The sequence below is a fragment of the Corvus hawaiiensis genome, chromosome 17 (assembly GCF_020740725.1).
Source record: "Corvus hawaiiensis isolate bCorHaw1 chromosome 17, bCorHaw1.pri.cur, whole genome shotgun sequence".
In the NCBI taxonomy this organism is placed as follows: Eukaryota; Metazoa; Chordata; class Aves; order Passeriformes; family Corvidae; genus Corvus; species Corvus hawaiiensis.
The window spans coordinates 6256219-6283928 of NC_063229.1; the positions used below are offsets into that span (position 1 = coordinate 6256219).

Genomic DNA, 27710 nt, shown 5'->3' on the forward strand with positions numbered 1-27710 from the left:
CCTGCCAGTGTTTACTTGTTGCACTTTCTGCTCCATCATTTCAAGTTTTTAAGGTGCTGTAGATTATCAAAACCAGAGGAGTTATTAGACCTGCTCAGCTTTGTCATAACAAATTGGATAGTCACTGATCCTGCCCTGTTGAATCACTAGCTTAAGAAGTGTAAATACCTCTCTATATTCTGGATAAATTGCTTGAAAAGATTATTTTGAAAAAGATTAGGCAGCTTTAAGATGGACTGTTCCCTGCTCAGTAGTAATGATGATTGTAGTAATGATAACAATAACCTAACTACAGAATTCATCTGGTCTCAATCCAATAAAATATTTAACCCCAAGCTTAACTTTCTAAGCGTGCATGCATCCCTGCAGCAGAGCTGAGCACATGTTGCAGCTCTTTGCTCTATTGCTGCTTAATTCCAGCATGTGCCTCTCCTGTTGTTTGTTTGAGTCGGGCTGTTCCTGGGTTTGACCCTGGAATAAACCTTTGGGATTAGCAAATACTGAGGAATTGCTAATATATTAATTATCCAGCATAATTCAGGGGGTTGCAACAACAGCTGAGTGGTCTTACTGCCCTGATTGTTTACTGCATATTTTACAAGGTTGTTGGTCTCTCCTTCCCCCTGTTTAACCCCCTTTTCTCTTGTGCTACCCGAGGGAAGGAGATTCACAGCTGTGAGTGGACACTTGGCCTTGGAAGAGGAGTATGGAGGTGCCAAGCCTGGTGGCATTACTGTGAATCTTACTGTGAACCTTTTCAGAAATGCAGGGGGTTTTCCTAAAGCCTGAGCAGTTTTAATTGTGCTATTTCTTTGAACTCTCACTTTTATTATACTAAAAATATACCCCAGCACATTGCTTCTCTAGAGAGGTGCAAATCCACACATTTCTAGTCTTCATGGTGTGGTGGAAGAGCTTAAAACATGATGTGGTTATTATGTTCTGGGCTCCAAAATTGAAAAGCACATAAAAAAAATCTGTATTTCTTAATAATTTTTCAGGATTTTCAAGCCACTTTCAAGATGTTCTGAGACTCGACAGGTTTTGAGCACTTAGTGTAATTCCTTGAGCCCCTGAAGTCTAGCTTATGGAATCAGATTTCTACAGAACTTCACAGAAAATTCATCCTTCCTTGCTGTGCTGAGCATTATAGATACACCACATGAGAAAGGGTCAGGGCTTCAAAGTCTTTACCATTAAAATGATTGTGAAAGAGTAGGAACCATGACTGCAACAGGTTTTATCACCTCCGACCCCCTAAAGCAGCACCCAGCTCCTGGTGTTGCACAACTCAGAGGTGCTGCCAGTCTGAGCTTTAGGCTGCTGGGGGATTTCTCTGGGCTTGGTCCTTCCACCCATCTGTATTTGCAGCCATTTGAGAGCAGCAGTGGGCAGGAGGGAGCAGAGATCCCCAGCAGGCCCCTGAGAGTAGTGGCTTTCCAACTGGGCTCCTTGGGTTATTCTTAAACACCTACAAAATACATGAGAATCCTGTCATTGTCCCAACTGGGCTTTGAATCAGGGGCTCTTAAACAGAGGATATGCCATTCTTCTTTTGTTCCACACTCCCATAATGCTCTGAAAAGAAAAGAAAGGGAAAACAATGCTAAGTAAAAATCAAACCTGAAACATGCCTTCAGCTTTACCCCAGCAGCCAGAGGTGGAAGGGATGGTTAGCCAAAATTAGAGTCTCCTAGGCTTTGGGCTTTCTCGCTGTGAGTTATGGCTGCATGTCAGTAGCAGTAAGTAAAGCAAAACGCAGTAGCTAGACTGGTGTTCTGTTCAATTGCCCGGGGCCCCAACTGAAATTTAATAAGTAAATGTAAGATTTTAGTATTTTGGAATGGAAACTTTATGGTAACTTTTTCCTGCAGCTCCTGTTTAAGTGATGTATCACATGTACAGTTTGTGCAGTGCACCTTGGATGCTGAATCCAGCTCTGCTGTTGTGCTGCCCCTCTCCCAAGCTGCAGCCAGGTAAATCTTCAGGTCACAGAGCAAGCTGGTACTGAATACAGTTATGGCTGGGTTATCTTCCCTGCAGCTCCATCCACATGGACTAGGATGAGAATCCTAATGGCTGTGGCAGGTGGGACAATCTCTACTGATGATTTTTTTGAAGTCAGGGGTTATCAAGTCATGTTCAGGGTTGGCTTCTGGAGCGTAGATACTTTGGGTCATTGTTCAGATTTGAAAACACAAAGCTCTTCTTTGGGATTCTCTGGTTTTTGTGGGTTTTTTTTTAATTATTATTTTTTGAGACACAAATTTTTATTACTCATGTTCAACCACTAGTGAGGATGGAGAACCCTCTCATGGGAAAACAAGAAAAGTTCCATATTTTAAATATCCGTCACTTCTGTTTCCTGCTCAGGAATGGGTGAGGAGTGCATGCTCTCCTCTGCTGCCAGGTTCTGTTTTGCTGTATCTGTTACTTTACAGTTTCTTCATTATGATGGCTCACAGAGACTTGTCAGCTGTTCCTCATCTCTCTCCAAGCATGAAAATCTAGTCTTGAGGGGTGTGTTTAGAATCAGATCGTATCAGGAGCTGTTGGCAGGAATGCACTGAGATGGCAAAGGGAGCTTTACCCTTTTCCCAGCTCCCTGCTACTGTTTCCCATTAGCAGCAGCTGGCACAGCCCATTTGTCAGGGATTTTCTGTGTGTTACTCAATACCTCCGATATCCATGGCTGTCCTTAGGAGACGAGGAGGCTGAACAACTCTCAAGAACTGGTGAATTCAGTCTAACCAGATAAAAAATAAAGGATCTTCTTTATCTTTCACAATTGACTATCCCAACTTTATCCTTCCAGCGTGTGCAGATGATGTGCAAAGGTCCAAAAAAATATGGAGACCTCTCTCTAGGGAAGCACATCAAAACTAGCCATGATCTTTGTGTTCCTTGGGTAGCTCTTGCTTGCTTTTCCTGGGATAGGGCCCGAGTTGAGGCTGTTTCACTCTCCATACACAGCCACTGAGGACAGAAGTTACACAAACTCTTTCGAAAACCATGTTTCTGTTTCAGCAAAGTCTTTCAAGTTCAGTCACTGAAACGTCCCCCACAATAATAAACCCCTGTTCATTCCTTTTGCCTTCTCACGTGTGTGTTTATTTCTGTTTGCTCCTTTCCTTCTCGCAGATGGCAGATAAATCTTGTCAGTGCTTTTTTGGCTTTGCAGCCTTTTCTCAATCATCTTTCCTTTTGTATCTCCAGCAATGTGCAAATCTGGTGGTTTGCTATTTCTGCTAAGCGTATTTCTTTTCCATGCAGTCTCATTGTCTCAGTCTTGTGCTTTTTTGCTGGGTGAAAGAAGAGACAAATTTCCAGTAGGCAAAAAATAAACCAGCCCCAGCTCATGAAAAAAAATGAACCCTTTTTAATCACTGCTATAAAATGTAATGGTGTGATGTGAGTTCCTTGTCAAGGTTGGAAGACTGACCAATAGGTCCTCGAGAAGCATCTTTTGATCTGTCTCCTGGATCAATTGGAATTTTATTGCACATGAGGAGAACAATACTGCATGAGCCCTTGAAATGGAGTGAGCACAGATGACATTTTTATTCATTCTCAGCCAGATTGCCTGGTATTGTGTCCCTTCTGTGAAAAATGACACTCTGGCACCAGGCCACTGACTGCAAAGCATCTTGGCATGGGCCTCCTGTTTGTCTCAGCCTAAGCTGAGCATCACCAGAGATGCCAGACTGCTGGCCACAAGCTGAGGGTGTTAAAGCACCATCTTTATCAGCATCTTGCTGCCATTTTTGGTGGGAAATACTTGAGTGAGGAGAGGTAGTTCCTGACTAGATATCTGGTGGCATCAGCAATGGTAGCTGGCTCTCCCCTTGGGACGAGCAGCAGCTCTCCTGGCTGGCAGTGATCGGCACATTTGTCACAGCCCTGCCAACCCTAAACAAATTAGTGCTCAGAGCTTCTGAGTCTGGGCTTCCCATCTCCTTTTCCTTTCCTTGTGTCTCAAGTGGAATGTTTGAAAGCCATCAAGTGATTAGGAAGACAAATCTGATTGACTTCCAGTGTCATCTGAGCTGTCATAGTTGCTGCAACATAGCCAAAACCTCATGGATTTCCCTCAGACTTTTCAGAGGCCAATCCCTCAGTTTGTCTGACTGGGACCTGTCGTGGAATGTCTGGGGACAGGTGACACTGAGCTGTGGGTTCTATTGTAGCAGGACACTTGGCCATCAAAACTTGGTGTGGTACTGAGGAATTCCCACTATTATAGAATAGTCCATATCATAAATCATTTCTCCAGTGTCCCTGTTGGGGATTTCTGCCTTCTGAGAAAGGAGAAAGTGGAGGAAGATTTTCTTCTTCCAAGCACAACAGTTTAACCCACCTGGACACACATTCCTGAGTAACCTGCTCCAGGTGAGCCTGCCTTGGCACAGGGGTTGGGCTGGCTGATCTCCAGAGGACCCTTTCAACCCTAACAATTCTGTGATTCTGTGAACTATTAATTTTGTAGGGTGCCCAGATTTTTATTCAATTTAAATGGTTTTTGTTCCATCCAAGTAGGACTGCGGTAAGGTGTGCAACAGCCACCACTGTGTGCTAGGAGACACTGGACTGGAATCTGGGTGTGAATTTGTCCTGCCTGCTGGAACCAGGCTCCCTCTGTGCCTACTGCTGTGAAATAGGTATTTCCCTAACTAAATAGTTGCATTTTTGTGAAGGAAGGACAGTATCTTTGCCTTCAGCTCTGATGCAGTGTGACACGAACTGTAGGACCTGTCATCATTCATGAAGTCAGTTCTGTTTCAATGTTAATAAGTCCTTAATCAAGTCATTTGTTTCATCCAGGATGTCACATTTAGCAGGGAATTGTCAGATGCTTGAAAACTGGAATCATAGGAGCACTGTTTAATGCTAAGTGGTATCTGCATCATATCTGAAGCTGGAACATGCCAGGAAAACATCCTTCACATTCTGCACTAATATTTCCAAGCTTTCAGGACCAATCATGGGTTGGCTGGGTATGTACATTATTTCTCTCTGTTTATGTGTGGCATACTATGATATTCTATATTTAGTAACTCGTTCTCACATTGCTTATCTGTTCCTTATTTTCTTTGGCTGGTTCTTTCACTTTTTAAAATAATACTGTGCAGCATTGGACCAATCACTTGAAACCAAGATTGATGCTCTCAGTCCAACAGAAAATAATTGAAATTTAATACTGGTGCTCCTCATTCTAGTCTGTTTGTGATATGTAAGGAAAAAGAAGAGGCTTGAGCCAAGCAGCTGCTGGTGGGATTAAGTGGGAAGCTGTCCAGAGAGACCAGGTTTATGATTATCATCTCCTGTTCTTGATGTCGTCTTCAAGAGGAACAGAGCTAAGGGCTAAAATTGTATCTCTAATATCTAGTTCCTGTAAGCTTTTTCCACTTGAAAAGAAGAACAGGAAGTTATCGTGAACTCACGGCAAATATTGTCCCAATGCATTTTCCTTCTTTTACTTAAATTATTTTTAATATTGTGCCTGCTTCTGTCTGCAAATAGGTGCATTGACCGGTGTCAGTGGTAATAGGAAACACACCTGTAATATGCACCATCTGTTGCTACAAAGCAGCGTCATTATGTATAAAATATCTGCAAAGTGGAAGATTGAAAGTCATTTTTTTTGCCTTAGGGAACCGTTTGTATTGATATTTTAACTCTGCTCTACTGTTGTGTCCTTCTCGTGAGCCAGACCCCTTGTGGTAGTTCTGTGAAGACACAGAAGGAGTCCTGGTTGTATCTGTGGGGAAAACATTTTGGTTTGGGGTTTTCCCCAGTTTCTGTCCTGAAATGCTCAGTAAAGAATAGCTTAAAAAAAGAATCATAAAATACTACTTCAGATTTTATTTTGTGTTTCCACAGTTGTTCCTGGTTCCAATCAGTTGATCAAAAATACTGAATGTATTAAGGACCCATGTTTCTTCAAAAAAATGTTGTGTTCTCCTAAAAGCTCTTTTTCCCTATAAAACGTTCTATTTGAATTTAGTCCAAGTCATAATGAGTGCGGGAGCAATTAAAGTATCAGCCACTATAAGGAGTCTTGGGAGCACAGGAGACAGATAGGATCAGGGTTTAAGCTACTTAAATACTTTTTATGAGAAATAAAGATTTCACAAACCTCAGTTTTAAACAAAATAGTTGACATATGCTAAGCTCAAAGTACTAAACTTCTTCTCCTGCCCTCTCCCACTAAACAAATAACGATCTATGAAATATTTAAACTTTTTATCTGCAGCAAGAAAGAAAACACACTTTATTTCTATTTAAAAATTTTTGGCAGGTGCTCAGATATTTATGATAATGAGATCATAAAATGGCATGGCAAGGTTAGTGGGAAGGTGCAGTGGGAATTTTGAGTGTGACTTTGTAAAATGTCACATTTCTTAAATCGTAGTCTGAGACTCAAATTGTAGCCAGGGTGTTTGTTCGTTTCCCTGTGTCCTAGTATAGTTACTGTGCATTAGGAAACTCTTAAATCAACAAAGTGTTTGTGTGTAGGGCTGGATCATGCCTTCACATGCTGCAATCAGTTAAATTCCTTTGATTTAATTCTTGTAACCATTACCCTTAAAAAGAAAAAAGAAAGAAAAAGCCTTTTAAATATTTTTCATTAACACATACTATTAAGTGGGTAAGTGCCCTAAGTATATTTTAATTTAATTTAGATTTAACAGCAACATTTTTCCCATACTAATTAAATGCCAGTTTGTTATTAAGAAAATATTTATTGAAGTTGAACTTGGTGATAGATACATATCTATCACATCACTGTTAAACCTCATTAAATAGTGTTTTAATTGCAATTTGTTTTTAATTACCATTCATTAAGCATATTATTAAATCTAAATTGCATGCTTATGAAAGACGGGTTTGCCAATACAAGTGGCTGAGGCCCTTAACTACTGCCATGCTTTTAGGTTCCCATAATTTGAAGTGTGTAGGGTGAAAGTTTGATCTATTTATATTATTTCTATTATTATCTCCCTCGCTGCCTGTGTCTCCCATCTTTATTAACAGAATTAATAACATCTGAGGCAGTCAGGAGATATAAAAGGAAAATAAGAGTATGAAAAGTGGTGACAAAACAGGTCTTTGGACAAAGAAGCAGGAAGGAAACAACAGCAAAGAGGGAGCCCAGGTAGGGAAAACAGCAGTTAAACAGGGCACTGAAACCAATTATCTAAATTGGAAGAAGGAGAGGATGGGGACTGGGAGCCTGAAGGATACAGAGGGATGCTGTTAATGATTTGAATGTTAATGTGGCTTTTTCTCTTTGGCTGATCATGGGTAATGTGGCCAGGGTCAGCGTGAGACAGCCCAGCAGCTGTTCAGCAAAAAGATTTGCTGGTCCCAGTCTGGATCTGGCACAGCTGCCAGTGTGGGAAGGGCTGGTCATCAAGACAGGACAGAGCATTCTGCTGGTGGCTGTACGGCATCAGTTCACAATCACTAGCTACAGGGAAAGCCCTTTCAATTTTTCCAAATTTTTACTCACAGGCAGTGCTGCCTCCCTTTAGAAGTGCCACTCAAATGAACAACCACATGGGATATGTGAATTTGCTTTTCTTGGACATGTTTGCCAGATTTCTTAGTAGTAGTCCATGAATCTAAGGTAAGCTAAAAAAAATCCTGAGATAAGAGCTTTCTTTTCTGAGGATGTCACCTCTTTCAACAAAAAAGACCCCACTGAGTTGGGTTTTTAAAGGCTGGGTGGTTTTTTTAAATCGTAAAAGAGAAGAGTCTTTTGGAGCCTTTCACCTAGGAATGACACTTGATTTTTGCCAACAGGGAGGAAAGGCTGGGAAGAAAGGTGTGAGGTTATTGTTCTGCTGGAGACCAGCTCAACATAACCAGTTAGCAAGCTGGGGAACCATTCCCAAAGGGAGATGGAGAGGCAGTACCAGACAAAAGGCATGGGGTGCAGTGTTGGCATCCTCAACTATGCCAGTGTCTGACCCTATCAGAACACTCAGGGGGCAATTAATGGGAATGGGGGCTGCTGAACAGTGCCATAGGGGTGAAAAGACATTTGTTCATGGAAACAGCAGAGGCAACCTGATGTATCACCAACTTTCCCATGGGCTGGATAAAGAAAGACAATAAAACTCTGCACATTGATGCTCTCTGGCTCTGGTTCTGCTTGCATTGAGGATGGTTTTGTGCCAGGTTATCTCCACTGACTCCAGTGGATTATCTCCAATTCACAGTGCAGTTTAAATCAGAGGCAGGACTCTTTTCTCCTCTCTCCAATTCATGAACCTCTTTCAAAACCTTCTGTACCAGATGTTACAACTGTAAGCAAATTATCCTGGCAAATCAAAGTATCTCCTCATGAGTCTGTGTCACAGTAGGCCCTGGTGCCTCTATCTGCCTCTGGATCTTTTGCTCATAAACCATTAGTTATAAGTTTTTTTTGGCAGATGAGTATCTTCCATGAAAAAGCCATTTCCATTCCAATGCAACAGTGCTTTTATATGGCCTGTTTCAGTCCCTGTTGCACAACCTTTTTGCACAATGATTCATTATTCTATCCTTCTTCTTGATTTGCTGAATCATGGGATGACACCTTGCCAGCTGCTTTGTATGCCAACAATAACTTGCTCGTGTTTCAGAGATAGAGAAGGCTGCACAAATCCCTGCAGCACAGGGAGCCTGGACATTTGGCTGAGGGAAGTTCCCAGCTCCACATGGATGGGGAAGTTACCTTTCAGCTCCTGCTCTCTTTGGATGGCTCTAGGGAGCTGCATATGGCCTTCACTTGTCCTTACAAAGCTGGAGAAGGCTGAGGTTCCTGTTCCCTCTAAACTGATGGCAATCAGCCTCTCCGGCACTGTGGCCCCTTAACTGAGAGGACATAAATCAGTCCACGTCTCCATGGAGCACCATGTGCACTCACAGGCTTGCCTTAGCAGAAATGTGGAACAGTGGAGATGACTTCAAAATCACCCATACAGATACATCAGGTGCCTCTGTGGGATTTCCTGACACTATCTCCAACATGTTGAAGTGAGGAGGCAGCTAAATTAATCCCTTTCCTACTGCAGTAGCTTCAAGAGTGTGCATTCCCCCACGTGTCCCTCCAGGGCTCCTGGGTACAGGGGTGCTGGGTTACAGCACAGCTGCTCGCTTTCCATAATTCAAGGCTTGGGTAATGATTTTTAGCTTCTATTTAAAAATTAATTTGCTTTTGTCAGTGATGCACAGGATCCTTGCAGAGGCAAATGATGCTTTCCCTTGGCCATTTTAAAGTTCTTTCTGATTTGTTTTTGCTAGGAGATTCTAACTGTAGCTATTTATCTGATCACAGAGAATTCAGAGTCCACTGGGCATATTCACAGCTGTTCTGAGAAAAGGGACAAGATTTTGGTCAGAAAGGAATATATTACACTGCTTGAAAACAGGATTTTTAAAGGAAATGCTCTTGTATTTTTAATATTTTTTTTATTTGAATGCTGTACGGTAATTCTCAGTGTACTTCAGTTTGTAGCACAGCGTAGTAATACAAACCTTATGCACTTGAGACAGTCATTTAAAAGGCCCTTGGTTTTGTTTTGAAAACAGTAAACCAATGAAAAAACCTAGATTAGGAAGGTGGTGTCCTGCTAGACCTTGAGGGTACATTTGCACATCTAATTTTTAAGTGCAATTATTACAAAAATTTCATATACAAAAGTATTCAGTATTTTTAGGTGTTCTAACCTCAGACTTCTATAAGACATGTTCCTCCCCCTGTGCTTATTGCATGAGAATCTGTCCATGTGCAGATAGGCTTTGATGTGAGATACAATAAAGATCACATTTTAAGAGCAATGTGTACATGATTGTCTGACATATGGACATATGGAAAAGGACAACGGACTTAAGAGTTTTTATTAAGGGTCGTGGGTGTGGGAAACATTCTTCTGATGGATTCTATAAAATATTTGTACCTCTGCTTTGCTACTTCTCGTGCAATGCCTTCAGCCTCAAGCATCCTGCATTATTATTCCAGGTATTTATGTGTTTATTAGCTTGTGTCTTTATTCCTTGTGTGTCACCTTCTTGCCTCCCTGCCTCCTCTCCTCCCCAAGTGATTCTGCAGGGCTGCCCTGCCACAGAAGTGGGTCAGCCCAGCTCCAAGGGCTGCAGAGTGGTTGGATGGGGATCCACCTAGCAACACCACCACACTAATGCCGCGTTGGGAAATTTGCCCCACAGGAGTTTGTCTTGATTAAAGGCTTCAGTCTGTCTTTGCAACACAAACATAGGAGCCCCCATGCTGTTCTCTGAAATTTACAGCGTATTTTCTTTTTACTCAAGCATATTGAAGCAGAACAGAAGAAAGGATCAAAGGTACCGTAATGTTTCTATAAACAAGTACTACTTAGTTTGGTTTTTTTTATCTTGGGTTTATTTTTTTACAAACAAATCTTCTAGGCACATTAGGCTCAGATTTCATTTTATTGCCAAATCACCAGCTGGCAACAAAATCACATATGTCTGTGTAAATACAGTGGATGAGAAGCTGAACAGGAGATTGGGAGATGATTCAAGCAGTCATATTGGCTTCTACACCTTAAAATTTGACTATTTTATCTGTCTATTCAGCAATGTCCTGTACAGACCCCATTTCAGCATGAAATACTAAAATCTCAGCTTGGGGTAATTCTGTCTGTGGTTTTCCTCTCTCCTAGTGAATTTACAGGAAAACAGATAATTCTCTGGGACTATAACTCAGAAATTCATTTTTTGTTTGCTCACCAAGTGGTGACTAATCCACTCCCTGTTACTCAAATATAGGTGTAACTCTTGTGATGACTGATATTATTATGAAGCATTTTCACTTTGAGGGCCAGATGATCCTTTGAAGGTAATGCAATTTTGCAATTTGCTTCAGGGCTCGATTGGTGCCTTTTGGGTACATTCGGATTCACTTGGCAATGAAACCTCAATATTGATTAATTTGTCATTAAGGTCAGCGTTGCTATACAGCCCTTCTTTATTTGTAGTTAGACAATGGCATAGTCACTTCAATTTGTAAATTCAGTTTCTTCATGCACCCCATAATTCCCAGGGAAAAAAAGCCTGACCATTATTAGGCAAACATATAAAAAAGTAATCATCATTTTGCTTCTAAAAGCAGACGAACTAGAGCATCTTTTCAGACCTGGGGTATGAGACAGAGTTTTCCCCATGCAGTCATTAACAATGGGTTTGTTTTGGCTAAAATGATGCTCCTTTTGGGTCCCAGCTAAAAGAATATTTGAGTCTCATCAAGGGAAGATGTTCCTTGACAGAGCTGGGTAACAGGACTCCCTTTGTCAGAACAGTGGCACAGAAACACTCAGCAGCTCTCAAGGATCTGTTTGAAGTGGCGATCTTGCCCTCAGTCAATAAACTCTAAAAGAGCTTAATTAATGAGCAGGGAATGAGCTCCATTATCTGGGAGGTGGAGGACAGAAATTAAAGGGGTTAAGCAGTAAACTGGCTTTGTTTCTTGCTAAAACTTTTAAGTCTTTGTCTTTTCTCTAACATCCTTCTCTTAGGAGATTTTGATCCCAACTGACTTCTGGAAGTCTCAGCCTTACTACAAGTTGAGCTTTTTCTGTCCAGGGCTCCTAGTCTGATCTTTTTTTCCCACTGTTTCCCTTTAGTTTGTAATACAACCTGGGCTGTAACGTGTGGGAAAGGGGCTCCAGTTTTGGAAATATCAGTGCATACCCACTAGCTGATGCTTTTCCCAAACTGGCCAGAATAGAAAATACTTCCTGCCCCATTCAGAATCATCTGCATAGAAAGATAAAATGGGAGTTAACAAGGGTCAGGTTTACAACAGGGAAAGAAGGCTGCTAATGACCATTATCTATGCCACAGGTTTAACTTCATTACTTTTGCATTAAGTTCTTAATGCCCAAAGCAATAAGCAAACTGAGTCCTGTTGAACTGTAGTAACCTAATCTTTTCTCTAAATGAAATAGAGGGGAAAGCAGAGTCATTTGACATGGCCTTTATTTTGTCTTCTCTTTCCCCATCCCCCAGTCACATATTAGGCCTGTTGTGAGTTTCCCTTCCTTCTCACAGCCTTTTTCTTTTATCTCTTTCCTTTCTTCCGGAGTTTTTCTGAGTGTCCAAAGTGGTATTTGGTGCAGGATTTGATGAGAGGGTTTAGGCCTTCCATAAAGTGGATCTGGGGTTTGTCACATGGAGAAGTCTCTCTTGATAATCTTTTGAAGTACAGAATTATGCAAACTATGTCCAAAATAAAAAGCTTTTAATTTCACAGTTAAGACAAACTTGAGCTGGCCATGACATTGTGGGTCCCAATGAGTCAGATCTAGGGGAGAACACTTGCTGGGTGTTTTGAAGCATCATCCCACTTTTGCATCACAAGGGCATTACTGGATGATTATATCCCAATGTGACTGGTTAGCACATACCAGCCTGGACTCCAAACATTAGTTCATGTTCTGCCCATTCTCCAGTTGCAACCCTTGATGACAATGATGAAGTGCTCAAGGCCAGGCTGGATGGAGCTCTGAGCAACTTGGTCTAGTGGAAGGTGTCCCTGCCCACGGCAGGGGGGCTGAAACTGGATGATATTTAAGGTTCCTTCCAATCCAAGCCGTTCTATGATTCCATGATTTATGGTTCTGAAGTTGCACCACCAAATGTGTGAACAGTTTAGGCTTAGTGAGCAAAGAACAAACACCAACAGAGAATTAAATATAATTCATGATTCCGAATGAGATCAGCATTTCTGTCATTTCAGTTAATTTCCTACTCACCCTCAAATTTGACAAATAAAAAATAATGAATTTTCCTCTTCTGGTGTGACCTGCAGACTTTTGCTCCATAGCTGGGGAAGGAAATGCATTTGAGTAAGAAGAGGGAGCAAGACTGAATTTCGTAAAATGTGAGATTCCCAGGCCAACAGCCTTAGCTTTTGCCAAAGGATTAAATCAACAGAGCATCTTTTTAAGGTTCCCCAGCAGAATGAGATAGAGCAAACCAGTGCTGGCAGGTAACTGGTGCAGCTGCCCAGTGTGCAGGGAATGTACTACTGCTCCTAGAAAGAGGATCCCAAAGTGACAGGTGCCTGAGAAAAAGCCACACTAGGTTAGATAGATAGAAGAAAATAATATAAACTATGGAGAGTTCAGCAATGAATGTGAACACCTACATAAAACCCCTATCAGGAATGCAAGGTAATACCTTACCCTAATTCAGTATTATGTGGTAACCTACATATGAGAACCTTGCACTCTGAGGAATAAGTGCTGAAGGCTGAACATTTATCTTATGAGTTGTTCCCTGTTTAGAACAATCAGGGTTGCCAGATATTTGGGACTCTGAGAAAATTGTCCCTCTGTAATAACGTTTCCCTGCCATGCAGTACAAAGGGGTTTCGTTTCCTTGCCCCTTTCTGTCTTGGAAAGGACATATCAATGTGTTTTTTCTGTAGCCAGGGAACTGTGGCTACAGTGAGGCCCAAGATATTACAGCTAGGCTTGATATATCAGTCTGACAGCCATCATCTTTTTTAAGTGGTGTCTCCTCTCCACAGACCTGTCTGCTTCCTGGGTGCTTGACTTGACTCTGTAACTGCTTTTTTTGGCTTTTACTGGGTACAGGTTCTCCTTTAAATCAACAGCTTCATCACTCCTTCTCCTAAATGAGATGTTCCTTGTACTTTTAAAATGAGACAGTCGGACTGCAAGACATGTCAATTCAAGCTGCTGGGAATGCCAGAGGTAGGAAGGAGTGAATGGTGGATACCTCAGGTGTGTGTAAATGGGAGCAAATGAAATGGTCTCTGTTGTATCTTTGATACTGACTTGCAAAGCTTTGCCTCCCCTTGATGGGAGGGAAGGGAATGAACTTCATCCCTGCACTGGGATATCAAACTCCAATGTCTCCCACTCAGATAAGTTTCTGGCTTCTCCTGCTTCTCATTTTTTTCATATTATTTCTGATCGTAGTCTCCTTTTAGACATGGGAAACAACTTTGTTGGATGCCAAATTGTGTATTTACTCACTAAATGTCTGTTATTTTGAACAAACAAGCTGCTATAATTCTGAAGTTCAAGGTGAAGAGGGCTTAGGGAGAAGCAAAACTATTTTCTAGGTGCGCAGAGCAGATCAAGAGCCCCTGTGCAGTGAACTATATCTGATTCAACACAGCCCGCAAAATTAAATCTTGTTCAGCTTAAGCATTTAATTACTGCAGATGTTCAGGAGGTACTCTGTGAAGCATCACCTACTGGGGCCCTTTGGACAGATGCTGTTTGCTTTGACACTCCATCTGTCACTTTAAAATAATCACTGAAGCTTCAACTGGCATAACCCTGCAGGGCTGGCATCAAGGCATGGCACGGAAGAGGTTAAAAATGAGGCCAAGGTCACGGCATTCCATGCGTGGTAGAAGGTCAGTGGATGATGCTTCCCAGTTCCTGCTCTCCAGGATTTTCAGCAGAGAGCACTGTCTGTAGCATTACACAAGGACTTGAGTTTTGTTTCCTGGAGGATCTTTTAACACCTATGGTATCATCCCCTTGGCTTGTTAGACCCTTACATCCAGAGTGTACTTCGGAGATGAGCAAGATACAGCAGCAAATAATGGGTATGGCCTAAACCAAATGAAAAACTTGGTTGTTTTATATCAACAGAGATTTGGGACACCATTGGGACCAGCCAAAAGTTATTAATTGGCCTCAGAGAATTATAGTGCCTTTGGAAGGCTTATTAGATTTCTGCAATTTGTCAGTGTAGATCAGTTATTTGACCAGTGCCATCTCTCCTCTTGGCTATTGGGTTGTGGCATCTGCAGCTTTTGGCAGGTTGTTCATAAACAAGTCCCAGTCACGTTTGGTCAGTGAGATGTTTTCACTGAGTTGCCCATAACAGTGTCAGACAGCTGAGAGCTTTTCAGGGCACCAAGTTTATATCATTACTAGTTTAGATAGTTTGGTATTGCTGCCTGTAACAAGAGTGATTGACTCATAATTAATTGTACTTATGGTTGTTGCATTGTTGCCAAGACTGTGTTTGTAGAGCTTTTCCCCAGCCTGGTGACTTCTCTGCCACCTTGACACATTTACAGCAGGGATATTTAGCGTTCTAAAAGGGTTTAGAAACGACCTCTCATGAGGGAGACCTTGAGGTTAGATTTTCTTTTCATTCTGCACCTCACAAATAACCAGTTTTTGTATTAGTCACCCTGGTTTCCAGCAGGATGGGAGGGAATGACAGCTAATAAGCCATCTTGCTGCTTTATCCAGGTCACCAAGCAGGAAACATTCAGGACACCTTTTATTTTTTTCTTTAATTGTCAGTGACTTGGTTATAGGTAAATGTATCTTTTCCACTCCTCATTTTCTTCTAAGATCTAGGCCTTATCTAAGTAGATTATAAACATTGATTTAAACATTCAGTCATGCAAATATTTCTACAAGGTTCAGTAATAGCAGCTAGGTCAAATTAGTGCTCATAAACAACTAATTCTATTTCCTCTTGTTTATTACCCAGGCTTTTGGCATTGTTGTATAGTTAATTTAATAATTTCTTCTTCTCACCCCCTCTTTGCATTCAGTGCCTTCCTGACCATAGTCTCCAATGGAAATCCACCAAGGGCAGGGTTTACTGATGCAGCAGTTTGTAGACAGTGGTTGGGTGCTCTCCTCAGCTCCCTGAGCTCCTTCTGAGTGAGACCTGAGCATTGCAGCACCAGGAGCTGTTTCCACCTCTGCTAGTCCCCTCCTGCATCCAAACCGAGAGCTGAGGGATGGAGGTCAAGGGCTCTGTTTTTGTCCTGTAACGTAGAATCCTGTCTCTGTCTCTTTTCTGTTCTCCAGAACTGACAGACTATTGTTCTTTGTCATTTTTTGGTCCTTATCCCTGATTGAAAAGGATGTCTGACTTCAAGGGATGTGCTTTGTGTCAGGAGCTCAATTAGGCTTGTTCAGTGTCCCTTCTGGAGCTTCTTTTTTTTTAGTATCCCTTTTTTATGCTCCCAGGTCTGATTTCTGTTACTGCTTATCTTTTATATAGATTTTGTTCCCTTCTTCATCTGAAGGAAAATGGTTTTTTTCCTATTAAGTGGTGGCTGCTGCTGCTCCTCATCCCAGGATTTAAATAACTAGCATTTTTTCCCTGTTTTGCAAGCACTAAATTCACACGATATAACAGAAAACCAAGCCATACACTGTCAAACAGAGACACTCCCACAGCGTGGTGACCCTCTTTCTGTCACCTGCCACATTTTTCATGCTCAACCTACAGCTGTGAAACTGTTTTTCCCTCTTCTCTTTGAACAACAAAGTCCAAAGAACACTCCTCAGTTTGATGCCTGTCACAATTTGCAGAACATCCTCGGACAGAAATGATATTGCTAATAGTGAGAGAAGAGTTGTTCTGAAAGCAGCAGCAGCAGCAGCTTTTCATTGCCAACGCTTCCAGTGGGTCTGAGCTAATAAGAGCCATGCTGCAAATGTTATTTAATTTGTATGGGCCTGGTCCAGAGCCTTCCTCTTGACTTCAGGGCCATTGGATCAGGCTGCATGGTAGCTACAGCTTTGCCTTGTGACTCAGTATCACTGTCTTGGAACGGTCTCTGCCAAATCAGTCAGTTTTTCCATTAAAACCTTCTCCAAGGAGAAAAGTGAGTGTTCAGCTAGCTGTCTGCTAGCAGAAAAGCCTGATTTTTCACTTGTGTATTTTTCCTAAATAACTTTCTCCTCCTCCATGAGAAACTTCTGGGCTTCAGGTGGGACAATTCTCTGAGTGTCTCATAGATATCTGAGAATGTCTGCCTGAATCTTTACTAGCTTGTTTGAATGTTCCTTTTTGCTTTCAATACATTTCTATATTATTACCTGAGAGGAAACTAATTTTTTAGGAGTAAAATGTGCAGACCATATTTCCAGTTAATCTTCTGTGACAGTAGTTGCTGTTGTGTGACTAACTGACCTGTGACTAAATAACTACAATAATAAAATAATTTTAGCCTAACACTATAAAAAAGAAAACTAAAACTATGACTCTGTAAAGTAGTATTTTTTATGAGCTGAGCATATACTCCATTAGGGAAAAGGAGACTGTTTGCATTACCCAGCTGCCTCTTTCCATGTAGGTGAATTCCAAATATGGCTGGTTTAGGCTTGTATTTTTACTGTTGTTTGGCTTTTTCTTTTTTTTCCCTGAGGGAGAACTAGACCTGAGTTTTGAGTTGGATTTGTGTTTTATTTCAGTTGTTTTGTTTCTGGAAATTATAAAGGATGTGAAGTTAATCTGCCCAAATAACACACCTACTGCTCCTCTGACTCAGTTCGTTACCTGCTCTGGAAATTTAGTTGTTGCTTTATCCATCCTCCACTCAAGGCAGTTCATCCCCAGGAAGAAAGGGAATTCATTTCTCCATATGCAGATCAGTATGTTGGTCACAATTTCTTTCCCGCCCCTTGCTTTTTAACAAGCTGGGAGATGTGCAGAGCTATAGAAGGGCTTCAGCCAGATGGAGAAAATGTGGTTATGGACATGGGAGCAGTGACTGGAGATACAGAAATGCATAGAGAAGCTGTAGAGGAAGGTAACTGCTCCTAGAGATTCTTGAGTTCTCTGATATCCATCTGACTATCCCTGCCTAATGACAGGGAAGGATAAACACAGGCAATTATATAAATGGGACATACCTTCACTGTCTTCATGGCAATCATGAAGCTCCCTAAGAATGCAAAATTTCACTTCTGAGATAGAGCCGGGTTTTTGAATAGAGAAAAGATGAGATGGAAAGACTGAAGTCTCAGAGCACAGCACATTGAAGTCAGGACATGACTGGAACAAATTTCCCACAGCGCCATGCTCAGAAGAAGAGAAAAGAAGTAAACAAAAAACTATTGGCAGTTTGCAATTTTGCTGCTGTCTGTTCCTCGTGTTGGTTTTCTTCGTCTCTGTTCTAGGAATTCTATAGTAGTGCTATGAAGAATAATCAATTAATGCTTAGAAAGCAATTATAATGATTCCCAGTTTACACATGAATAAACAGAATGCAGCTTAGGTGACTGAGTCACAATCAGTTTTGGAGTCTGATAGGGCACGGGCAGCAACAAAGAGCCAGCTCAGCACTTGTGCTCTAATTGCTATTTTGCCAGAAAAGTTGGGGCTGGAGATCAAACAGACAGAAATGAGTTGTAAAACTCCCTGAATGTAAATGGTTGTGCACTGTTTAAAAAAAAAAATTAAAAGAAAAGAAAAATCACTACACGCTGTAATGATTTCATAACTGCTACATAGCTAAGACAAGACTTGCCTGAGGTCTCACAGGATGACCATGGGTCATACCAAGGACAGGATACAGATGTGACTCTAGTGCTGTGTTTAAGCACAAGACCTTCTTTTTGTCTTCTAAAAATTTGGTATTTGATTGTAGAGTCCCTTATCATACAAGCCCAAATGTGATACTTTCCTATGTGTTCAGCCTGAAACACAGTTAATATAGAAAGATCCTTTTTATGTGCATCATCGCTCATGATGTCTTGCTTTTATTGGCAGGTTCACAGCTTTAGCTCAGACGTGTGGCCTGGTGCAGGGATTGCTCACTGATGTTACTCACATTTCTGTGTGTGTGCACTGAGCCACTGCCTGTGGTACTGTGTGTTCAGACAGCAGAGGAGGTATTATGAGGATCATTCTTTTCTCTTCCAGGCATGAAGGTGTTACCATGATGTAAAACCAGGTCATGGTGAAGTTCCCCTTCACATCTGGGGATGTATTTTGTTACTTGAAAACCCACAGAGCCCATGTAACTGCAGAAGAACAAGCACAAGCCTTGCTATCCTACTTCATACACTATCAGCCAAACGAGCAAGCCAGCTTTGAGTCCTCCAGGGTCATTTTATTTTTAGGGCTGTTGCCTCAAGCAGGAAGAAAACAGCTTGATCTGTAGGCTCTGCTTTGAGCTTCCAGTGCTGGCAGCAAAAAGCAAGTTCTTTTGACATACAGGCTGAGTTGAACCAGTGGAACAATCTGTATGGGCCAGATTTTGAGTATCAACACTTAACCGTATTTTGAGTGTTCCTGTTCTGAGGCACAGCACATCTCCTTGTCTGTCACAGCGCTGATTTACTTTTGATCTCTTCAGCCTATAGTTGGCATTCCAGCTGTTTTTCTGCCTCTTTAATGGCAGGCTTTTTCTCCCCATGCTTTTTCAGGTTTTTCATTTTTCCTTGTTTGTCTGAAATCCATCTTGGAGACACTTGCTGCCCTGTTCTCTGATCAGTTTTGAGCCTCTGCCAGCTGCTGCTTCTGCTGCCAGTGGATGAAACAACTGAGTCACCACTTTGTGAATTTTGCATTTGCCTGTGTGGTGGCAGAGCCAAGGCCATCATGAGCATATCAAGGAACCACAACAAAGGCCCAAAATACAAACACTGGGACTTAACCTCAAAGCCTGTGCTGGAGCCCGATGAGGTGACAGCCAGCAAGATTCATACCGAGGGACCTCAAAGCCTTACCAACCTCAGTCCTACTTTAACCACGTCAGAGGCATGCACCTCACGCAGCTCTGGATCAGGGGAGAGGGTGTAAGGGAAAGGTAGAAGTGACCAAAGGACTGTTTTCCTCTTTCCACAGTGAATTTATCACAGCAGATGAAAAAAAAAAAAAAAAAAAATTCTTGGGGTTATCGAACTCAGCAAAGCTGCAGTGGAAGAGAGCAGCACTAAGTGCACAAGGGAAGGCAGACTGGCTCCTTCCCTAAATCATCTTGTGTGTCTTTGAGCCAAAATGCTTCTTTTGCCTTGTTTCAGCAGGTCAGGGTGGTTGGCAGCTCATTCTCCACACGGGCACCATTTCCCTGCACCAACGGCAGTGTCACCACCGCGCTCCTGAGCCTTGGCTTTGGCCTGTACCTGCTCTCATGGAATTGTCCCAGCACTGACATGCTGTCAGTGACTATATTTCCCTGTTTCTCATGCTTTCTAAACATCCTGCTTTTTAGCCTAAGAAACTTTGTATTAGGAAAAAAAACTGTCTCTGGTTGATCAGAAGGACCACTGCGTTTGGGCTTTTCGCACCTCTGTCTTTGGGACAAGAGCTTGCCAAAAGGTCGTTTATTCCCTGTGTGGTGATTAGCTAAATACCAGGTGATCACCAGCATGGGGATGCTGATGCTGGTGTAAGTTTTGCTGCTTAATTTTAGCTTGATCAGGGTCATCCCTATGCTGCCAGCAGAGGCATGGGGGCATTTAATACAACTTGAGCATCAGGGCTCTGTGGCTAGCTCCAGGTTTGTTTGGCTACCTCCAGGTTTGTTCACTTTGGCTGATGGCATAGGGTTTTTTTTAGGGATAGACAGCAGAAAGGCTGAAATGCACTCATCCACTCCTCAGGCAGAGGACAGGACTGTATCAGTGTGTCTTTTAAAATATCCTGGCCTGTTTGGTTTGTAATAGCCTTGTAGTAAAAAGATTTTTCATTCTTGGCCCTGATGCAAAAGGGAAATGGGTTCCTATTTGCATTGTCCCCACAGTGTTTGTGTAATTAATGTATGTGGGGGTTCTTCCTCCCCCACACTCTCCCAAGGTAAAAAATGACCTTGTCAAAACCTAGATTACAAAATCTTAGTTACTAAGCAATGGGTAGGGCCCCACTGGGATGGCATCCCGGCTCCTGAAATGGTATGTATAGTAAAAACTAATAAAAATGGTGTCAGAGGCTCTCAGGCTTCCAAGTCTCCTGCTGTGTGACCCCCTGATCCCAATTTATTAGCTAAACCCAGGGAAGCAGACAAACCTTTCTGGCTCCAGACTGTAGGCTCCAAGAAATCAAATAATGTGAGCTCCAGAGCGGTGGCTCCAGAGCAGGAGGGAAGGAAATCCTCATGGAAAACAGAGGGCTGAGTGTAGGGCTGAAGGGAGCTGCTGACAGGAGCCATCTGAGCAGGGTAGGAAAGGGAAACTTGCTCTGTGATATCTTCGTACCTCGACGTTCAGATGCTTTAAACATGTCAGAGAGGAAGTGCAGGGAGGGGGTGGGGAGAGAGGGGCTTGTAAGGAGGCAACCAGCCAAAGTTGTTTCCTTTCATGTGTTAGTAGTGCCTTTGCTCCGAGATCACCTTGTGCTGGTGACGGAGGATTTAGCAGCTGGGGGTGGCAGATGGAGTGGCAAAGAATGTGCCCTGTGGGTCAGAGGGGGATGTGCCTTCCCCCTTCCTGCTCCCCAACTGCAAGAATTTTCTCTTGAAAGCAATAACGGTGGTGCAGCTCATCATGTTGCTGCTACCCCCCTGGATTTCCTCTTTGGTGTGTGATACACATAGCAATTAAAACATGTTGCAGAGGGGGAGTGGGATATTTTTTTCCTTCTTTTTTTTTTTCCTCCTGAAGAGCTGCCAAAGCAAAGTGATATTGATGAGGATGGCTCGCTTCGATTAGCGGAGGCTGGCTATGGAACAGCCACCTCCAGCCTGTTTCCCTCCCCCTCTTCTCCCTTGGACAAGAAACTTCAGTATTTTCTCAGCTTTCAGTTGTCTGTCTGTTCTGCACCTCTAATCTATGCCCAAATCAAGCTTAAGTAGGGGTAAGAAGCGTAACAATAACTCTCCTTGTTTAATGCCAGCCATTGCGTTTGGAGTGCTTTGGCTTCCCAAGGGTGATGTTATCAGGAGAAGGCATTGCGCTTTCGTAAAAAGGCATGATTATGCAGTAAACCAGCTAATGATGGAAGTGAAGGGATGAAGACCATGTGGAGGGTGAGCTATGGCAGCAGAGCAGGCCTGTCCCATTTGCCAACTCTTTATTCAGGTCTAATTTGCTGTTTGGAAATGGATTCTGGGGTTCCTGAGCAGAGACTGGCCCACTGTTTCTCCTACTCAGTGACCTAAATGTTTGTGTCCAAGAGCAGACAAAAAGACAGGCCCATGGCTTTATCTGCCTTCATGACTTCTGGCTTGCACAAAAAGGGGTTGTGGTTTTATTCCTGCTTACCTGGAGGTGTCTTGGAGAAATACTTTCTGATGTAAGGCCAGGACAGATAACAAATTTGGGGGCTGGAAAAACATGTGTGTACAGGCAGCTTTTCTCCTTCAATGCTACAAGGAAACAAGGCTGCAGCTCTCTAAATCTGGGGTTTCCTGGCTCTGTGTCATTTCTTTTTAAGTCACTGCCAGGGTGATCAGTTTAAACACCCACATCATTTGCGTTTTTCATTGTCAAACACAAGAATTTTTGGAGCGTTGTCTAAAGGAAAAAAATATAACACGTTCTTCCTCTCTCACTCCTTAGCTGTGATCAGTGCGAGTCTGAGAGCAAGCAGAGGTCCTTGGTAGAGTGTCAAGAAATGCTTTCTCCCCTGGATACACACCACAGCCTAAAGCTGTCTCCAGGCTTGGCTCAGGTTTTGCTGCTGATACATAAAGGAACCTGAAATGTCCTTGGTGATCTGGAGCTTCGTGTTTGCCTCTCTGCTGTGCAGTGAAATAGGTGGGATTGTATTGAGGGAAAGCTGGGTGGTGAAGGGGCTGCTTCCCCAGGAGCAGAGCCTGGGATAAAGAGGATCATGGCTGGAAATGATGTTGCACCTGCACTTCCTAGGACTGGAGCTTTCCACTCCTCCCAATGAGGCTATGGCCTTGGATGGTGTACTTCATACATCCATGTGCTGTGTCCATGTGACTGAAAATAGAGGAGGAAGCACAGTCCCAAACAGGTTGGCTTCCCTCCTGCACACGCTTCAGTAGGAAGCAGCCTCAAACCTGAACTAGTAAGAGTCACCCTGCTTTAGGGCTTGTGTTGGTGATGGTGTGAGACATCATCTGGCTGCTGGTATGGGGGCAGTTGTACAGTGCAGCCATGTCCTTCAAGTGCTTCCTGAGGTTTGGGAAGGGGAAGGTAGCTCCTTTGGATGAGTGCTAATGTGCAGTTTGGTTGTGTGGATACTCAGTATCCACAATTTAAGGGCAGCAGACCTTTTGCCTGCCTCACTTGTGTGCTGAATCAGCCCAGAGGTGGAGAGGCTAAATTCTCCATAATGTGGATCCCCTGTAACCTTGGGCAAGTTGCCTTCACTGCACAGCCCTCACCATTTGTGGCTGAGCTATCACTTTTCTCAAGATAAGCTGGAATTGTGTGTGTTGTTGGATGACTTTTATCTTGCCATCACAGCCAGTGTGCACTTTCACTGTAAAAGGAACTGCTTTGCTTTATGACTTGCATGTGAGGGGGGATTATTTTGCAAGAGGTCACGGGAGAGTGAGAGAGTTATGATCAAGTTGTGCCCTCTGGAATATGCTGTGGGATGAAGATTTGGAGAGTGATATTTTCACTTTTCTTCCTTTCCCTTTTTTGATGTTGATTCAGAGCAGAAATGACCTTGGTCATTTTGTGTCAGCAAAGATGCCGAGCAGATCTGAAACAAAAGGAGAAAAGCAAGTCACTGTTTCAAGTGCATTTGTGGTTCAGTTGAATGAAAGCCCAGTGTTGCCAACTCATGATTTGATCATCAGTGCTGCAATGCATAGTCCTTTCCTATAGCTCCAGGTCTTGAGTTACAGAAGGTCTTAAAATACACTCTACTCACCACCACCCCCCCCTTTCCCTATAGGTTTCATGATTTCAAAGAAAATATGGGAAACATGACCTCAGTGCACCCTCAGGACTGAGGTGGTGGAAGGCAATGGATTAAAACTGGCTCAAACTGTGAAGAGATGGTGATACACAGTTCATATAAAAAGATTTTAAAAAAAAGTGATTTCACTATTGCTGTGTCAAACTTTGAGCAATACAAGAGAAGTTCCTGGATTTGGGATCTGAAAAGGAGCTTCAAGTCATCCATTTGTAGCTTCATGGATTGTGCTAAGTGGGTGGGAGCTGAGTTTGCAGAAATGTCATGGGATCTGCATGGCAGATGTGAAGGCAAGAGAGCAGCTTTGGTGAATTTTTACCAGCACTGTGGTCTTGGCCACATTTGTATAAATCCAGAGGAATACAGTTGTCTTGTGTAAACCAATGATTTCTTACTATTACCAAATCAAAACATGTGAAACGAGATCATCTTGTGTCTGCCTCTTACTTAAAGTCACAGTAAGAATTTTGGGTTTTCTCTCTTTTTTTCCTAATTTCTTTTTGATTAAGGGTGGAAAAACCTTTTAAGTCTCTGTGCATAGTGGGACACTGAATTGTCCTTGCTGACACCAAAACTGGTCTGTGCATAAACGAAGGGAATACTTTGCTTCATACTGTCAGCACTGTTGGATATTTGTGAGCAGGGTGAACATCCCCACATAGGAAATGCGTTAATTGGTCATCAGTTACTGCTTTAGGAGATCTGAAAGTTGCACATGGATTTGGAACTACAGCAAATGCTGTAGTCAGTCCTACAAAGCCAAGGAACAAACTAATACTCCAGTGGGAATGAAAAATCTCCTACTCCCATTCCTGACCTTGAGAACAGGTTTGGGAGCAGGAAAGGTGTTTTGTCTCTTCTTTCTATGTCAGTTGGTGCAGTAAAGAGATTTCCTTGGGAAGGAAAAAGATGTATTCTGTAGTCAGTAAGTTATGGGCTGGTTTCTGGAGGGCAGTGAAGGGCAAGGTTGGGTTAGACTCTGTCAGGGATACTTGCCAGGGTACATTTACTGACAGTGATTGGGGCTGTCAATGAGAATGACACTGGGGAGCACCCACCAGTACGTTTAAAACATGCTCTGTGAATTCAGATGTGAAGGAGGCCAGAGAAGATGTAAAGGACTTGGGAGGGATGTGGGAGCTCCTCCCTAAGGTGGGATTTTTGGATGCAATGACCTGTTTCTGTCAGGCTGTGTTTAAGTAGATAGGTTAATAACTGTTTTGGTTTTTACCATTAATCCTGCCTTTGATTAGTGCTTATGTTTACCATAGAGTGACCAAAGGACTGGTCAGAGGTGAATTTAGCAAAGAAAAATAATAATTCAGTGAATCCACCCTAATTTCAGTGTAACCTGACAGATTTTGCAGGAATGTTGTTGCCACTACACAGCCAAGGTAGGGTTGATCCCTCCTGCCAGTGTGTGAGACAATGATTTGGGGTATGCAAGCAAGCGGGTGTGATGCTCCTGTGATGGGACTGGCTCTCAAATGCTGCTGAGTTTCTGGGAGCACTGCAGAGCACATCCTGCCTCGTGGATGCCAAATACCTTCTTTTGCTCTACCCTGTGCTGGGAGTTTGTTTCTGCTGCATTTTTAGTTTTAAATATAAATTTCTCTGTTTTAAGAGAGAACAGCTGTCTTGGCTTAGTTGGCCAGGTTTTCTTATACTGAGCCTAATTTACAAGATAAGGAATCCCTGGTCTGTGCAGTTCTCTCTAGTTCAAACATAAGGGATAAAGCCAAAAGGCAAAGCTGAGCTTGGGGAAGACAGAAAAGCAGTTTTGATGCCATCGTGTTATCTCCACAAACGTTGCACTTCATAGTCCCAGTCAGAACCCACCACCTTCCTAAAGGGAGTGTGTCTGAGAGGCAGAGAGCTGGAAAGATGAGAGGAGCAGAAAAGCCCAAAACAGGGCAAGAATAAACACTGGTTTTTTAAAGCCTGAAGGGGATGGAGCATGTAGTGGTCAGGTTATCAAGCCTTGGATCTATAAATAAAGGTACCATGTTTATTCCCTTTGGGGCCACATTGTCAGAGAGACTTTTCCCCCCCCCCCCCCCCCCCTTGTCAGCCAGAGGAGCTAGACATAGTTTGTCTGGGAACAAAGTATGTGCCCCTTTCCCAGAGTCTGACACAGCTGTGGGGATGTGGGTATGACAGGGAAAGGTGCACTTCAAATAGACCTTTTCAGGCAGTGAACTCATTGTCACTTCAAAGAATCAGATGATTTACTGTGTCTGTTTATGGGCAAAATGTAACATCTTTATCTTTCTGTGGTGTGCTTAGGAGAGACATAACAGCCTGGTCATGTGCTGGAAAGAAATGACTCATTTCATATTGGGTCTAAATGAAACTAATGTATTACTCATTTTTATGCAACTCTATTAAATTGTACTTATTTAAAAGGGGGGGGGGGGGGGGGGGGAGGGAGGGTGAAGGAAGGACTACTACCTAAAGTCTAACCAAGATGTACTAGAAAATTAATTTAGAAATATGGTTGACCTCAGCTTCCTCATAATGAAAATCTGCTGACAAATCTTGTGATTTTGTTACTCTTTTTAAAGCAGCCCTTGGGATTGCTGGTAGTTCAGGTGTCAGGACCAGTTACTCATTCAGATCCTGGCTGGATGATTTTTCCATTGTTCTTCCAAAGAAAGACTTCATATTCAGTCATCCTTTGGGCTTTCTGCACTGCCTGTTGCTAGAGGATCTGAGTTCAGCCCCATTGCTGAGGTCTGCTGGTGGGGTGTGAAAGAGCTCTGCAGGCTGCTGAGCTGTGAGCACGGCTTCAGCAGCTCTGAACAAGGTGGTTGCTGCTCCTGCTGATGCTGAAATCCTGTGATGTGTCTGTGTGCCAGGTTAGGTTGATGTCTGCCTCACAGCCCCTCATGGATTTTCTGCTGACTGTCCTCTGCTTAGAGCAAATAAAACCCCTTCTCCTTCCCAGCACTATTTATCATTGAATTCTGATTAACTGCAGTGCCATATTCAGAGGAGGCAGGAAAATGGCAGCACTTTTCAATTAGAGTATCCAGAACAACCTTGTTACCTCTTTTACAATCATTGCTTTTATTTTCAAAGGTTAAGATCATTTTCAGCAGCACTGAGAGCCATTTTCCTTCAGTGCATATGCACAGAAGCCCCTCACACTGCGAAGCTGAGACTCAGATCACCCAGAGCGATCTCTGCATTCTCTGGTGTCCCTTTTTTCCATCAATGATTTCTATCCATGTCTGCTGAGTTCTCAGAATGGCAGATCTGTTCTGCCTGGGAATGGCAAACTGCTGGGCGTTTTAACCTCCTCCTCCCTCTCTCTCTGTGAAGTTTATGGAGTTGGGATGGAGCTGGTGGCTTGGTCACAGGGGTGTGAAATAGAGTGGCATCTACTCTGCTCTCCAGCAGCTACACCACAAGATCACTGTTCTGGGAGCAACCAGACATTATCTGGTGTGGATTTTGGTGAGAATTGAACTTAGAGAAGGGGCTAAGAAGAGTGGATATGATATTTCATATTAGGGAATTGGTTTTATCTCTGCTTTTTTATGGGGTTTGTGTGTTTATATTCTAAATCACTCTTTTGACCATTGAAAACAAAGGAGCCTAAAGAATTGGAGTGATTCTGGCTGGTTTAAGGAGTGGGCAGACCCTTCTCTGAAACTGAAGAGATCTAATCCTTGCCCTTCAGTCAGGTAAGCTGTAAAAAGCACTTGTGCTTCTGGAAATAAGGACTGAAAGCAAACCTAAGTGGAGCCCTCAGAGCCCTCCAGCTCAAAGGGTTTCAATAGATTTATCTTAGTGGCTGTGTGAGAGAGACTGGCTAGGAAGCACCTGGAAACTTATCTAATTTTCCCAGCTATTCCGGTTCATCTAATGAAAGATCTTATTTCTGCCTACACACACTGTTGTGCCTTGGTCCTTAGACCCTCAGTGTTGAAGCAAAGCACTGCAAGAAAAATATTTTCAAGATGAAATGGAAATACGGTTTCCTCCTGTTGTCGGTCCCAACTTTACCCCAGTTCTCAGAGGACTATGAAATGTTGTGCTTTATTAATGCCTTAGTAATGATGGAAAAAACATTATTTTTATTTTTCAGGATT

General features: G+C 42.7%; 1 long non-coding RNA gene across 9 annotated transcripts in view; it reads left to right on the forward strand.

Annotated features, from left to right (window-relative positions):
* Nucleotides 1–27710, forward strand: part of LOC125334804 — a 116272-nt gene that overhangs the window by 8242 nt on the left and 80320 nt on the right. Inside the window, exons 1-2 of one of the 9 annotated variants that reach the window (XR_007207246.1) lie at nucleotides 1902–4658; nucleotides 4822–4994. The exons of the other annotated variants lie outside the window; for them this stretch is intronic. This is a non-coding gene — a long non-coding RNA (uncharacterized LOC125334804). Of the gene's footprint in view, nucleotides 1–1901; nucleotides 4659–4821; nucleotides 4995–27710 lie in introns of those variants that run through there. 9 annotated transcript variants of the gene reach the window in all.